This window comes from Micromys minutus (assembly GCF_963924665.1).
Source record: "Micromys minutus genome assembly, chromosome: 4".
NCBI lineage: Eukaryota > Metazoa > Chordata > Mammalia > Rodentia > Muridae > Micromys > Micromys minutus.
Window position 1 is genome coordinate 24,648,864 of NC_137973.1, and position 15,482 is coordinate 24,664,345.

Here is a 15,482-nt window from a genome sequence, read left to right on the forward strand (position 1 = left end):
GATGCTTTGCTGGGGCACACAGGAAAAAGGAAGTTTTGCTATAGCAGACATGTGGTGTTTAGAAGGAGTATAAATATGACCCCTGCAGACAGCAGAAGCTTGAGCATTGGTTCACTTTATTCTACCTCACTAGTCCTCGCTGACATCACGCAGTGCAATGTAAGGTGATTGGTTCACCTTACATTGCACTGCTGGGCTCCACTTGTGGTGACTTCATATAGAAACTCACCAAAGAACTTCTCCTGAGGTTCCTGCAGCTTCTTGCCCTTTCCTCAGCCTCAGGCAGGTTGGCAACCCTTAGGGTTTCTTCTGAATTGAGCTTCTGTTACTTATGAGTGGTGAATACTTAGTGAACTAGACTTCAGCTGCTGATTCATGTGTGGTGTTTGCTACTGGACTGGACTGAGAACAATGAAGATTTGAATCTCCCCCAAAAGAACAATTTCTAAACAGGTCCACTTTCCCCTGTGTCCTAATAACCTTTCTTTTCCACTACCTCTGGTGGGTTGTGGGGAGAGGAGAGGTTGAACCCTTATTAAAGTAGGTTAAGAAAAATATATGTCTACACACTACCTACTAAAGAGCTTATGGAGTTTGCTAATTCACTCAAGCAGAAATCTGAAGGATGTGTGTAGGGTAATGGTGGAAGAAACATAAAATATGTCAGGCTGAGGTTATTAATATACTGAGGGAAAATCCTAATTTTAACATGGAAGCTCAAATTGTTCTTCTTTAAAAAAAAAAAAAAAAGGTGTGTTAAAAGTTTGTTTGAGGGCTGAAGAGATAGCTCAGTGGTTAAGAGCACCGACTGTTCTTCCAGAGGACCTGAGTTCAATTCCCAGCAACCTCATGGTGGCTCACAACCATCTGTAATGAGATATGATGCCCTCTTCTGGTGTGTCTGAAGACAGCTACACTGTACTCATATACATAAAATAAATAAATAACTTTTTTTTTTAAGTTTGTTTGAATGGTTGGTTGGCCAAAGCATTTTTCGAAAGATGGCCTACTAAAAAGAATCTAGAGATGCCTGATGTCTCTTGGTTTAGTGTTGATGATTTTGGGGGGAAAAATCACAGTGTAAGAGTGGGTACACTGTGTAAAACCTAATTTCCACAATAGGAAGATCCTGAAGACATGTCCTTCAGTAAAATCTCATAAGATACAAAATGGTGACAGGGGCACCAGCACATTTGGAGAGCATTGTTGTTGTTGTTGTTGTTGTTGTTGTTGTTGTTGTTGTTGTTGTTGTTTCCTGTGTCAGATCTTAGGATCTGAGACACTCACTCGACTGGATTCATTAACTGTGGTAGGTGAACCGGGTCCAGATAGCTGGAGCCAGGTGGCAGCACTGAGTCATCAAAGGCAAGGTGATCAAGTTACAACGGGCAGCAGGAAACACCCATAATGCTCTGGCTCACAACGGGCAGCAAAAGCAAAGTGATTTTCATCATGGTGTGAGTCATGTGGACCTTTGGGACTTAATACCCAGTCACGCTATGTATTAGTCAGAGTTCTCCAGAGTAACAAGTGTGTGTGTGTGTGTGTGTGTGTGTGTGTTTGTATGATTTACAGATAATCCAACAGCTGTTCTTCACTATGCTGTAATACCCAAAGAGGTAGGCTCTAATGCCAGTGAAGGAATGGACTTGCTAGCAAGCAGAGGGGAGCCAATGCTTCCTTCTTTCCTTCCCTGCTTCCAACAGAAGGTATGGCCCAGTACTAAAACAAAAAAACAAAAAAACAAAAAACAAAAACAAAAACATACTCTGGATTGACACACATCAGTTAACGAGAACAGTTATCCAGAAGCAGAACTACCAAAAGCAAGGTTAATACATCTAAATGTGTCTTCCCAGAAGTAAGGACTTTGATGGATTAGGCCTTTGTTTTGTTTTGGCAGATGATGCTGTCTGCATGCTGAGTTCAACAGCCCAATGGTACTAAGTAGGCATAATACTTTCCTGAGCTGTGTAAAGTGTATCCTTGTGTTATTCAAATGCTGATTTCTCTGCCCTCATATTTTGTTTCAATCCGGACAGTTATTGTAACGTTTATGCCAAGAATCTCCTCTCTGGGACTGGAGAGATGGCTCAACGGCTGCTCTTCCAGAGGTCCTGGGTGTTGCATGCAGGCATACGTGCAGATAGAGCACTCATATGTTAAATAAATAAGTAAATCTTAAATAAACAAAAACGTAATTTTCTGTCTCAAGTTTGTATAAACAATGCTCTGCCTTGTCAATAAAAGCTGATCACCCAATGGCTGTGCAGAAAAGAGAACAGGACAGGACTTCTGCCAGCAGGGGGCAGAAGAGAGAGAAGAGGGCCAAATGATCCAGAAGACCTGATGGTACTTGAGATGTCAGTGGCAGATGGAGATGCTGTTTAGAGCCTTTAGCAGGTCCTATAGGTGAATCACAGAGGAGTAGGTAAATCACAGAGGAGACCTTTGGGATTTTGGAGCAAAGCTCTACCATCATCTATACACAACCATTCTCTCTTTGAAAGGCAGCGGTTGACCTGTTATTGGGCCTTAGTAGAAACTGAACATTTGACAATGAGCCATTAGGCAATCTGGCAAGCTGAACTGCCCATAATGAACTGGGTGTCATGAACCCTGCCAAGCCATAAGTAAGATGTGCACAGCAGAAAATGTATTAAATGTATACATATGGTACAGAAATGTATTAAATGTATATGCCATTGGGCCAAAGCAGTCCTGAAGGCACAAGCAAGTTACATGAAGAGGTTTCCCAAATGCCTAGGGAATTTCTATCCCTGTTACAATGCCATCTGCTGTCAAGCATGCACCTACAGCCTTATGGAGTGTTCCCTGTGTTTGTTTGACTAGACCCTGATTTACTTATGGCTCTGCATGTTACATGCATTCCCCAGAAGTGGATAGTTGCAATATTATATAACTCCTTTCTAGGATAACTCTGAAAGACACTGAAGAAAGGAAATCATATCACAGGGGGAAGAACCACAATTTGTTCAAAGAAGAAGTGGCCAGATGTGTATCTTAGAGTTTCTATTTGCTGCCACAAAATACCATGACCAAAAAGAAAGTTGGGGGGGGGGAGAGTTTATTCAGAGAGTTTACACTTCTAGATCATAGTCCATCATTGGAGGAAGTCAGAACAGGAACTATTCAGGACCACCAGCCCAGGGATGGCTGTAGGCATAAATTCTTTGCAACCTACTTTGAATAAGGGTTCAATCTCTCCTCTAGCCCACCACCCAGCAGAGGTAGTGGAAGAGAAAAGTTATTAGGATATGGGGGAGGTGGACCTGTTCAGCAATAGTTCTTTTGGGGTGAGCTCGGTCTTCTTTGGCAGCAGTTCAGTCCCAAAGCAAACACCAACTATGATTCAGCTGTTGCGGACCAGTCCTCTCTAGGTAGGCAGACACCAGGCACAAACCAGCAGCGGTAGTTCAATCCTGAAGAAACCACCAGACTCACCAACTGGCCTGAGATGAGGCCGCAGGAGTGGCAAGCTGTCGCAGAAACCTCAAGAGCAGTTCTTGGATGAGTTTCTCTCAATGGCAGCATTACCACAAGTTGAGCTCAACAACGCTAAAGTAAGGCAAAATAATACATGCGTGTCTTTAGTGAAGAATACGGGGGTGAAGCAAAGGAAACCAAAGCTCAGTGCTGTCTCCCACTGTCTGTGGGGTCATCTTTATACTTCTTCATCAGGAGCCCTTTCACACGTTTGCTGTATCCAAACGTCCTTTCACCTGCATGCCCCTGCAAAACATCATTTGACATAACTAACCTTTCAAAAACTAGAATTTTCCACTTTAGATGGCACACCTAAAAATGGGTTGGGCCCTCCCCCATTGGTCATGAATTGAGAAAATGCCTTATAACTGGATCTCATGGAGGCCTGAGATCTGCCTCGACTGAGTCTCCTTTCTCTTTGATGGCTCTAGCTTATATCAAGTTGGCACACACACACAAAAAATCACCCAGTACGATGTGCAGTTGTTGACTGACTCACGACTCATGAGCTGATGAATTGGCTGGATGGCCAGGGACTTGCAAAAAGCATGATTCAAAGCTGGTGAGAAAGATAGCTGGGGGAGAAGTGTGTGGATAGATCTCTCCAAATGAGCAAAGGATGGAAAGGTACTAGTGTCTCACGGAAATGTTCATCAAAGGGCGACTTCAGCAGAAGAGGAGTTCATTAAGCAAGTAGATTGTATGATTTGTTCTGTGGACAGCCCCTTTCCCTATCCATTCCTGTCACTGCCTAGTAGGCTCATGAACAAAGTAGCCACAGTTGCAGAGATGGGGTTATACATGGACTTTAACTCACCAAGGCTACCTGGCTACAGAAGCTGCTGAGTTCCAGATCTGCCAACAGCAGAGACCATCACTGTGCCCCACATAAGGCACCATTCCCGAAGGCGACCAGCCAACAACCTGGTGGCAGGTTGACTACACGTGACTAAAAACTTACTCCGGTTATAGATTTTCCTTTCCTACATGTAATGCTTCTGCCAAAACCACAATCCATGGACTTACAGAATGCATTATCCAGCATCATGGTATTTCACACGGTATTGCTTCTGACAGGAACTCATTTCACAGCCATAGAAGTGCAACATGGAATTCACCGGTCTTACCATGTTTCTCACCATCCTGAGGCAGCTGGCCTGATAGAAAGATGGAATGGCCTTCTGAAGATTCAGTTAGGCTCCAGTTAGGTGGCAGAACCCTGGAGGATACTCCAGAAGGCGATTCATGCTTTGAATCAGCATCTGATATATAACGCATTTCTCCCATAGCCAGGATCCACAGGTCTAGGAATCACGGGGTGGAAAAGGGAATAGTTCTACTGCTGTAGCTCCGATCCAGATATGAAGAGGATCTGTGTGAGATAGTCTGCTTGGTTTGAAGACAGTGAATCCACTTCTGGTCCTGACCTTTGAGGTAGGAAGGCATACCCCTGATACAGATCTTGAGGCAGGAAGAAACACCTTTAATCTAGGTCACATCTTCTGCTGGAAGCCTATATAAGAACATGGAATAAGGAAGGTTTTTCTCCTTTCCTACTTGCCTTCACTTTGCTAGTACATCAACTCCTTCACTGGCATTGGAGACTATTTCTACAGGATTCCAGCAGATACAGACCAGCTGAGACATCTAGCCTTGTGGGCCTGAGTGACTACTAGATTCTTAAATTTTCCCTTCACAGCTAGCCATTGTTGGATTAGTTGGACTGCAGCATGTAAGTTATTCCAATAAATTCCATAGATAAATAGATAGATAGATAGATAGATAGATAGATAGATAGATAGATAGATGATATTCATTCCATAGTTTCTGTGACTCTAGAGAGCCCTGACTAATACAGCCCGCTATTGGGCCTTAGTAGAAACTGAATGTTTGAAAATGGGGCATGCCAAGTGGCTTATAACCTGAGCTATTCATCATGAAATGAATATTATTTGATTAACTGAGTCATAAAGTAAGACTTGCAAACAGCAGCACACCATTATCAAATGGAAGATATGTAGACAGACAGATAGGAATGGAAGATAGATAGATAGATAGATAGATAGATAGATAGATAGATAGATAGGTAGGTAGGTAGAGAGATAGATATAGGTATAGATATAGATATATATTTATATAAATCATATGAATGATTAGGGCCTGACTAATACTGAGTCCTTTGGCCTCTATCTATAGGCACACAGACATACATAAGAAAGCCTAGAATACAATAAGTAGAGATTAACAGACAATTCTGATGGCAGCTCAGAAAACCAAAATGGCTGAAGGGTGCCTGTGATTCCTCACAGGAACAGGGGCTCTATTGGGAATTGAATTAGAGCCCATTCATGTCACATTATAGCAGAAAGCCTAATTATGCTTTTTCCAAACCCTGACACTTTGTGCTAGGCTATTTAAAAATGACATATAAAGAGAATCTCTTATAAGCCTCACTTGTCAATAAAAAAGCTTATGGCCAATGAGCTGAGGCAGCAATTATGAGGTGAGGTGGGACATTCAGGGATAGAGAGAATTCTGGGAAATAGTCAAAGATGGACATAAAAAGACAAGGAGAAAAATAAAACAGCCACATAGCTGAACCCAGGTTAAAGTAAATGGGATAATAAATTAAGAGCAAGTCAGAGAACAAGCCAAAGCTTATAGCCTAGACACTTATTAACAAATAATTAGTCTCAGAGTTATTTCTGGGGATTAAGTGGACAGGAAGAAGAACTTGATTATTTTAGCGATAGAATAATTAATGTGGCAGAGACCATTTCAAGGCACCCCAGCATTCAGGAAGCTGCATGAATGTCACTGGCTACTTTTAATGAAATTACAGTCAGAATAGAAGCCAGAAGCAAAGCAGAAAGATTTGAAAACATTGCCGTTTTGAGCATAAAAGCCCATGTAAAGTTGAGGCTAAGGAACGCATGAAGAGATTAACCAATGTTTAAAAGGAAACCAAGTGCCGGGCTGTGGGTTTGAAGGGTAAAAGTTGGAAATACAAGAGGTTGATGTCAGTTGAAGCCCCGAAGACAGTTATTCGAATAACTGTAAACTGGCAGGTGCTTTCTGAATTCCCGATTGTAAATTCACTTTGCTTGGATGCACTACAATGGGGCAGATGTACAAGGCTCTAGGCAAGCCCCAAACCCAACCTCCACAGGAGAGAGTGACGTAGACTCTAGCCAGATCAGCCACTCCCTAAGTCCCTCCCCTGCTCGAACACACACACACGTAGCATTATAAAAATAACTATGGCCAATCATAGAGGCAAACGAATGGGAATCCGGTGGTTGGATCCAGGGCTATTTAAAAAGAACAGAACAAAGGAGAGAGGCATAAGAAAATAAAGACACGTTGAAACCTTCTCCTCGGTTCTGGCTCCTTTGTGGTCCTGATTCCTTCATCCTCGTCCTCCATGAATGCTCTATTCCAGAGCCTTATCACAGGCCCTGCATTGCTACCTGACAATCAGGCTGGGGTTTATGGCCCCAGCCAGCAGGGCTTTAATCTCACCTTACTGAGCACTGGCCCTCCACAGTTCACAGACCTGGTGGCACCCTGCTGGGATTTGTTTCCCACACCTCCCAGTCTGAACTCCTGGGACCAGGCAGAGTGCACCAGAAGCAGCGTTCCCTGGGACCTGCAGTGTGAAACTACCTTCCCCCAGAAAAGCAGAGTGGGGTCCCCACCATAAAGTACAACACCAGGCGTGTGACATGCTTTAACCCCAGCTCTCTTTGGGAGGCAAAGACAACCAGATCACCATGATTTTAAGGTCAGCTTGATCTTACAGAAACTCCAGGCCAGATGGAGCTACCTAGTGAGACTCAAAAAGCAAACAAACAAAAATATAAAAAGAAAAAGAAGTCAAGAACCATGAGCCAGAACAACAGGAAAGCTGTCTTGAAGACATCTCAGAAATCATCAGACTCCAGGAATAAGGGATAAAGGTGTCAACCAAGACTTCCCCTTGAGGAGAGAGAACTGCTGGAGCCCTGTGCTCCCAGGGATTTACCTCTCCAGTCTCAGCCATGCAGCTGAAAGGCAAGGGTGTCTACCTACAGACCTTCCTAGAGGTGAAGCTTCGTGTTGTCCACAGGTGCTGATGGCATGCAGAATGTAAGAGTTAAGAGAAGATGGAGCTTCTACTCAGCTTTGTCAGGAAAGCCCGGGATGCCTGTCAGTGCATATAGAAGGACCAGATTCTCTGTGAGCAGCCATAGAAGAAGCTCATATGTGAAAGGGTAAGACTGGAACCAGAGATTTCCTACCAAACCCAGAAAGATAGAGATGCCAGGAACAGGGCTGCAGGCAGTGTAAGCAGAGCTAGCTCAAGAGAGGGGCGACATAAACCGCAAACAACAAGGCCACAGAAAAGACGCTGTATGTCCAGATGTCAGACATGGAGATACAGGGTTTAAAATGTTCTGTGTTGGCTTTTGGTCCTGCTTTGGTCAGGTCCCTGCATATCCCTGTTCTTCTTTGGAAGGAGAATGTTTGCTCTGTACTGTATTTTGGATAGGTGTGACTCTATTTTGAGTCTACAGCTAAGAGTTTGCCTTGCACCTCAGAGGACACTTTGAATTTGGACTTTTGAATGGTAACGGCCTGGATACTGTTGGAAAAGAATAGACTTGCATCCTGCTGGGCGGGGACTGATAAGTACAGGTGTCAAGTTGGTAATGGATAGACTTGTGATTTTAATCCTAATTGTCAACTTGATGGGACTGATAGATGCATAGATTTCTAAAGGACTCCTGTGGACTGGTCTGAGAGGGTGTTCTCAGAGACAATTAAATAAAGGATGAAGGCTCTCCCTGAACATGGATTATGCCGTAGAATAGACCAAGACCCCGGAGAAATCGAAGCTTGCAAGCCAGCACAAGCGAACTCGCTGCTTCCTGGCTTCTCTTCCCTGCTGTGCCTTTCCCAGCACAATGGACTGAGATCTGAAACTGGGAGCTAAAATAAGTCTTCGTCCCCTTTAAATGTTTTACTCCTGTATTTTGAAGCAGAGTTAGAGGGATATAAATAGATTAGGAAAATGTAAGCTGGTTCTCTGAGAGGAGAGCTTCCCGCCTGCTGAAAACCTCGTGGGGAGAAATGTTGGAGGGGCATAGGGGCTCACACCAAACAGGACAAATGGGGCAAAGAGAAAGACCCAGGGACCTATAAAATACCGGAAGCCAGCAGCAGCTATGTAACGGACTTTGGGACTTGGCTCCTCCCACCCCGAATATACAAAGCTGTTACTTTTCCTCTCTCTGTTTTTGGGGATGGCTACTACAGTGAGCAGGGGAGAGTGTTCTACAGGCAGGGACTCCCTGAGGTGTCACATCAACGGATGACTTAATAGATGACTGTGTTAAGCAGCAGGGCCAGGGCAGCTTTGGATGATGTAGACACTGGGGAAAGAACGCTTCAGACTGTCTTACTGGAAACAGCTCAGGCCTAAGTGCTGCTGGAGACGGTGGTGAGGAGGAACACAATGACTGTCAGTTACAGCTTCTGGACGTCACTGTCAGGAGCCTGCAGCTTTGTTCACCAATTCTTCTGTGTTACTCTCTAAGAAAACTGTCATAGCCACCGTTGAAAGAGAACTTTGTTACTGTCCCAGTCTCTAGCTCCCTTTTCTAGGAAGTGGGGTAAAGAGTTAAGATTATCTTTTTTTAAAAAACTTTTTTTTTCTGAGACAGGGCTTCTCCTAAGTAGCCCTGGTTGTCCTGTAACTTTCTGGGTAGATCAGGATAGCCTCAAACTCACAGAGATCCTGCCTTGGGTTAAAGATGTGTATCACTGTGCCCAGTGAGAATGTCTTTAGTTTTTAACAGAACAAATTTTAACTGAAAATCATAGAAAGGGTCAAGGATTGACTGTTAAACATAAAGCTTTATTTTGCTTTAAAATCTTTTTGTTCTTTGAGGAAAGGGGTATTCATTGCAGTTTATGGGCTACAAGAATCTTTTTTTTTTTTTTTTTTTTTTTTTTTTTTTTTTTTGCAAGGCAGGTTCTCAGATATCTCAGGACAGTCTGGAACTTGTCCTGTAGCCCAAGGATGACCTTGAATCTCTGATCCCCCTGCTTCTGCCTCCTAAGTGCTGGGATTAAAGGCTTGTCCAGCCCAGGTTTTCATTTACATCGAGCTTGGCTTATGTAGTGCTGCAGATGAAACCTAAGACATCATGGATGCTAGCTAAACACACTGCCAGCTGAGCCCACAGCCCCTCAATATCTCTTGACTCATTATTTCCAAAGAGAATACCTGGTCCTGGGCTCTCTACCACACCTATCAGAGTCTTCCTCCTCACTCTGTTTTGTTTGGTTTTGTAGCCACAGCTTCACAAGTTGAAGTCTTCAGAATGACAATCTTCATACTCCATGTGTGAAGCTGATTTCTGTGTCGCCTTTTACCTTGTTCTTTCCTGTCTGTCTATCTATCTATCTATCTATCTATCTATCTATCTATCTATCTATCTATCTAGTTTGGTTTGGTTTGATTTAGTTTGGTCTTGATTTCTTGAGACAAGGTGTCTCTGTGTAGCACTGGCTGTCCTGGAACTCACTCTGTGAAAGACCAGGCTGGCCTGTCTCTTCCTCCCAAATGCTGGGACTAAAGGCATGCATCATCATGCCTGGCTCAGCTTTCCTTTTTGTTTTTGGGGTTTTTTTGTTTTTTAACTTAAGTCATTATATAGTAAGGAACTCACAAACAAAAATACCATACTGCTAAATTAAAGTAGCCACTCACATAAACACTCGCCCAATCCCAAACTCTATAAACCAGGTATAAATTCCTTCTCGTGGAGTGAACTTTAGCATCCAATCAGAAAGTGGTTGGCTAGTCCAATAACATTGGTGCCACGATTACATGGTTATAGCTGCAGACAGGTCACTGGTGAGGTATCAGTTGCAGACAGATCTTCTATGCAGTTAGAATGGCCATTCTGAAACTGTGGAGCTTTGCTCATGATTTTCAACATAGGCTGTCTATTAGACTTTTATGCACTTAACCACGGCAAAGAAAGAACCCTGACATGGTTGAAAACCAGAACAATTACCTTCAAATCCTTTCACAGCTCGTGCGGCCTTTGGCTGCGTTCCAGCCTTCATCATCACCTTTCTCTTCTTAATATAAAATTTTTCATACATTGTATTTTGTTTATGTTTTCCTCTCCTCCAATTCCTACCAGACAGATCCTCTACCTCCCTATCCACTCAATTTTATGTTTATTTCTTTCTCTTTCAAAAAAAAACCAACAAAAACTAAAATCAAAACAAATGAGCAAAAGACCAATAAGGGGGAAAAAAGCCAAAACAAAGCGAATAAAACAAAGTCCACAAAATACCATTGAGTTCATTCTGTTTTGGCCAACTAACAACTCATGGGTTTGGGGTTTGTCCTGGGGCATGGCTGATATACCCAGTGACACTCCATTAGAGAAAACTCACTTTTCCTTTGTCAGAAGGTATCAATTGCAGAGGGCTTCTTGATTAGGGATAGAAGAATGTCCACTTCCCCATCTTAGCCAGGACCTGTTTAGCTCGAACCTATGCAGGTCCCTGTGTATGTTGCCATAGTCTCTAAAAGTTTTATCAAGAATACATTGTTTCATTGGAGAGATTCATCGACTCCCACTCTTACAATCTTTCCACTACTTCTTCCAAATAGACCCTGAACCTTTAGGGGTTGGGCTTCCATTTAGTACTGAGTGCTCCAAAGTTTCTCTCTTTGTACTTTTTCCAATTATGGATCTCCATATTAATTTTCATCTACCACAAGAAAAGCTTCCCTAATGTGAGTTGATCCAGGCTCTGATTTATGTATGGGAATAGCAGTGTGTCATTAGGGTTCTTTTATGTTTTGGTTGGTTTTGTGAGACAGGCTTTCTCTGTGTAGTCCTGGCTGTCCTGGAACTGGCTCTGTAGCCAAGCTGGCCTCACACGCAGGTCCACCTGCCTCTGTCTCCTGAGTGCTGTGATTAAAGATGTGCTGTTGTACTGCCCAACATGGGGGTCATTTTATTTCTTTATCGATCTAGTAAAATAATAGCAGTAAGTTTGGCCCTAGTCCCTTGAGTATCTGGTCTCATGTTCTTGACTATTTTAACAGTATCAATATGAGTTCCATCTTATAGAGTGAACCTTAAATCCAATCAAAAAGTGACTGGCTACTCCATAGCATTTGAGCCACTATACCACCAATATATCTGCAGGCAGGCCACTACAGGGTTTGCAGCTGGTTGATACAGATGTTGGCCTTTCTCCTCCAGTAGCATGCAGAGTGTATTCCAGTATTATGCGTGAACGTCATTAGGGGTACAGCTTCCACTTGAGCATCCAATCAACTTCTTCATGTTTAATGCCAGAAATAAATGTTGTCTTCAGTTAGAGAGCCTTACCATCAAGTTGTAGAGAACAACCAATAGATTTGGCAATAGCCTGTGATGTTTGGAAGTGTCTTAGGTTTTTACTGCTGTGAACAGACCCCATGACTAAGGCAGTTCTTATAAGGACAACATTTAATTGGTGCTGGCTTACAGGTTCAGAGGTTCAGTCCATTATCATCAAGGTAAGAGGATGGGAGCATCCAGGCAGGCATGGTGCAGGAGGAGCTAAGAGTTCTGCATCTTATTTCAAAGACAAACAGGAGAAGGCTGACTTCTGGGGAGCCAGGACAAGGGTATCAAAGCCAATGCCCACCTACTCCAACAAGGCTATACTTCCAAATGATGCAACTCCCTGGGCCACCCATATACAAACCATCACAGGGGGTTTCCATGAGGCCCCACTGGCCAACATTTGTCACCTTTATAAATGTCACAGCATACCCACAGTTGCAGCTGTTATTTATCTACATATGCATCATGGTCATATGAGGGAGAACGTACTGATTTTCTTTCCTCACTTACTAGCGTGTATTCTAAGTCCATCTAATTTCCTAAACATTCTGTGATTTAATCTTTCTTTGTCACTGAATAATATTGCATTTTATATACGTACCAGATTTTCATTATCCATTCATCTGCTGATAGACATCTTGGTTAGTCCCATTTCCTTGCCACAGTGCATAGTAAAACAGCAATAAGTACAAGGAGGCTAATATCTTCATAGCAGGGTCTGGTGCCCTCTGGGTGTGTGCCCAGGAGTAAAATAGCTGAGTCATATGGTAGTTCCATTTCTAATATTTTTGAGGACTCTCCAAACTGATTTCCACAATGACTAATTAATTTGTAGTCCTTCCAACAGTGAGTAAGCGTTCCTTTCTCTCCAAGTTCTCTCAGACATTTGTTGTCCGAGTTCTTGATGACAGCTGTTCTGACTGGAGCCAGGAGGTACCACAGAGTAGTTTTAAATTGCATTTCCCTGATGACTAGGGATGTTGGATATCTTTTAAAACAGTTATTTCCATTCTATTTCTTCTGAAAACTCTCTCACCAACTTACTGATCTTTTGTTGACTGGTAGTTTTCTTTCCTTGATATTTAATTTCTGCACTTCATTGTGAATTCTAAATATGTAAGTCCCTTATCTTTTGGGGGTTTGATTTTTGGGTTTGTTTGGTTTAGTTTGGTTTGGTTTTGTTTTTGGTTTTGGTTTTTGGTTTTTTTGGGGGTTTTTTTGTTTTGTTTTGTTTTGTTTTGTTTTGTTTTTTGAGACTAGGTCTTTATATGTAAACCAGGCTGACCTTGAACTCACAGAGATCTGTACATTACTCAAGGGCTGGGTACAGCCATTCCCTGCTTCTGGTAGTTCCTTTTACTGTACAGAAACTTTTATTTTTATGTTGTACCATCTTTAATACTCAGGATTAGTTCCTGTAACTTTGGTATTCTGTTCAAAGAGTTCTTGCCTACCCCAAGGTCTTGCAGAGTATTCCTTATGTTTTCTTCTAGAAATTTCCATTTGTAACTGAAGGTCTTGAATCTAATTTTAATTGATTTTTTTTTCAAAAGGAGAGATGTAAATCCAATTTTATTATCTAATTTTGCCAGCACGATTTGTTGCATAGGATTATTTTCACTGCATGCTTTGAAATGAAAACTTCTGGTTTCTTTGGAAAGTCACTGATGTCAAACGATGCTTTGCTGGGGCACACAGGAGAAAGGAAGTTTTGCTATAGCAGACATGTGACAGGACATGTGGTGTTTAGAGGGAATATAAATATGACCCTGCAGACAGCAGAAGCTTGAGCATTGGATCACTTTACTCTACCTCACTAGTCCTCGCTGACATCACGCATGGATTGGTTCACCTTACATTGCACTGCTGAGCTCCGCTTGTGGTGACTTTATAGAGAAACTCACCAAAGAACTTCTCCTGAGGTTCCTGCAGCTTCTTGCTCTTTCCTCAGGTGGGTGACCCTTGGGGTTTCTTCTGAATCGAGCTTCGGTTGCTGATTTGTGAGTGGTGAATACTGAGTGAACTAGAGTGCAGCTGCTGATTCGTGTGTGGTGTTTGCTACTGGACTGGACAGCTGATATCCTGACAATAAAGATTGGAATTGCCCCCCAAAGAACAATTTCTAAACAGGTCCACTTCCCCCTGTGTCCTAATAACCTTTCTTTTCCAATACCTTTGGCTGGTGGTGGGCTATGGGGGAGGTTGAATACTTATTAAAGTAGGTTGAGAGAAATGTATGTCTTTTGTCTCCTTTGCCAAAAATGAAGAGGGACACAGCTCTGTGGGCTTATTTTCGTGGTCTCTGTTCTCTTGCCTAACCCTCTCCTTTCATGCCAGCACCAGGGTGTCTTTATCACTATGGCTATGTCCGATGTTGGCTATTGTGATATTCCAGCTGTGGCCTTGTTTGTTGTTTGTTTGTTTCTTTGTTTTCCAAGACATGGTTTCTCTGCGTAGCCCTAGATGTGCTAGAACCTGATCTGTAGACCAGGACGTCCTCAAACTCAGAGATCCCCCTGCCTCTGCCTTCTGAGTGCTTGGCCTGGGATAAAAGATATGCTGTCTTTCGCATTTTTCTTTTAGCATTTCTTTTTTTTTTTTTTAAGATTTATTTATTTGATGTATATCGGTACACTGTTGCTGTCAGACACACCGGAAGAGGACATTGAATCCCATTACAGATGGTTGTGAGCCACCATGTGGTTGCTAGGAATGGGACTCAGGACCTCTGGAAGAGCAGTCAGTGCCTTTAACCACTGAGCCATCTCTTCAGCCCTGTCTTTTTCATTTCTAAGCAATGTTAAATATAATGATGTGGGTCACAGAAGCTGGTTTCCTGAGTAGATGCCAAAAGATACAGAAGATGCTGGCTGCCCAGTGTACCCTGCTTCTGGCTCAGAAGTTCTACTTCTTATCAGCCCCGAAGCCTCCCAAGATAGCAACTACCTGCTTGGAAGCACACAATGGATAGAGCTGTGAGACAGCTCAGAATCGGCCACAACCGCTCATCCTACCATTTTTAGCAGTGACCTGTTTAGCTAGTGAATCCCCTAAGGTTTCTCTGTGTCGCATCATCTGTTCAAGAGCAAACATCGGGCCCCTCCTCTCTAACTCAAGGTCTCAAGGGTCCCATATAACTAAAACAGCCCCCCAGCAGCCGGAGCAACGGCTCCATGAGCAAAGTTCCTGCTATACAAGCATGCAGACCTCAATTGGGAGCCTCAGTATGCACATAAAAACTAGGCACAGGTCTTCGACCCCGGTGCTGGTTTAAGAGGAGATAGGTGAATCCCATGGGGTTAACTGACCTGCTAATCTAGCTGAAATTATGAGCTCAAGGCTCAGTGAAAGACCCTGTCTCAAAAATTAAGGCGAAGAATGATTGGGGAAGCCTCTTGCCTCAACCTTTAGTTTCCTTGTCACACACATAGGCCAGTATAACACATATGTTGAATAAGCACAGACACATATACATATATACATGAAAGTTCTGCCAGAGGTCTAACCCACATCCTTCCTGTTGCAGCTCTGCCCCACTCTCCTCATGTATGTCCTCAAAGCAAAAGT

At 42.9% G+C, this 15,482-nt stretch overlaps 1 pseudogene across 1 annotated transcript in view; it reads right to left on the reverse strand.

Moving 5' to 3' along the window:
- LOC308419637 (nucleophosmin-like) overlaps nt 1-15,482 on the reverse strand; it is a 506,796-nt pseudogene that overhangs the window by 422,380 nt on the left and 68,934 nt on the right. The window lies entirely within an intron of this gene.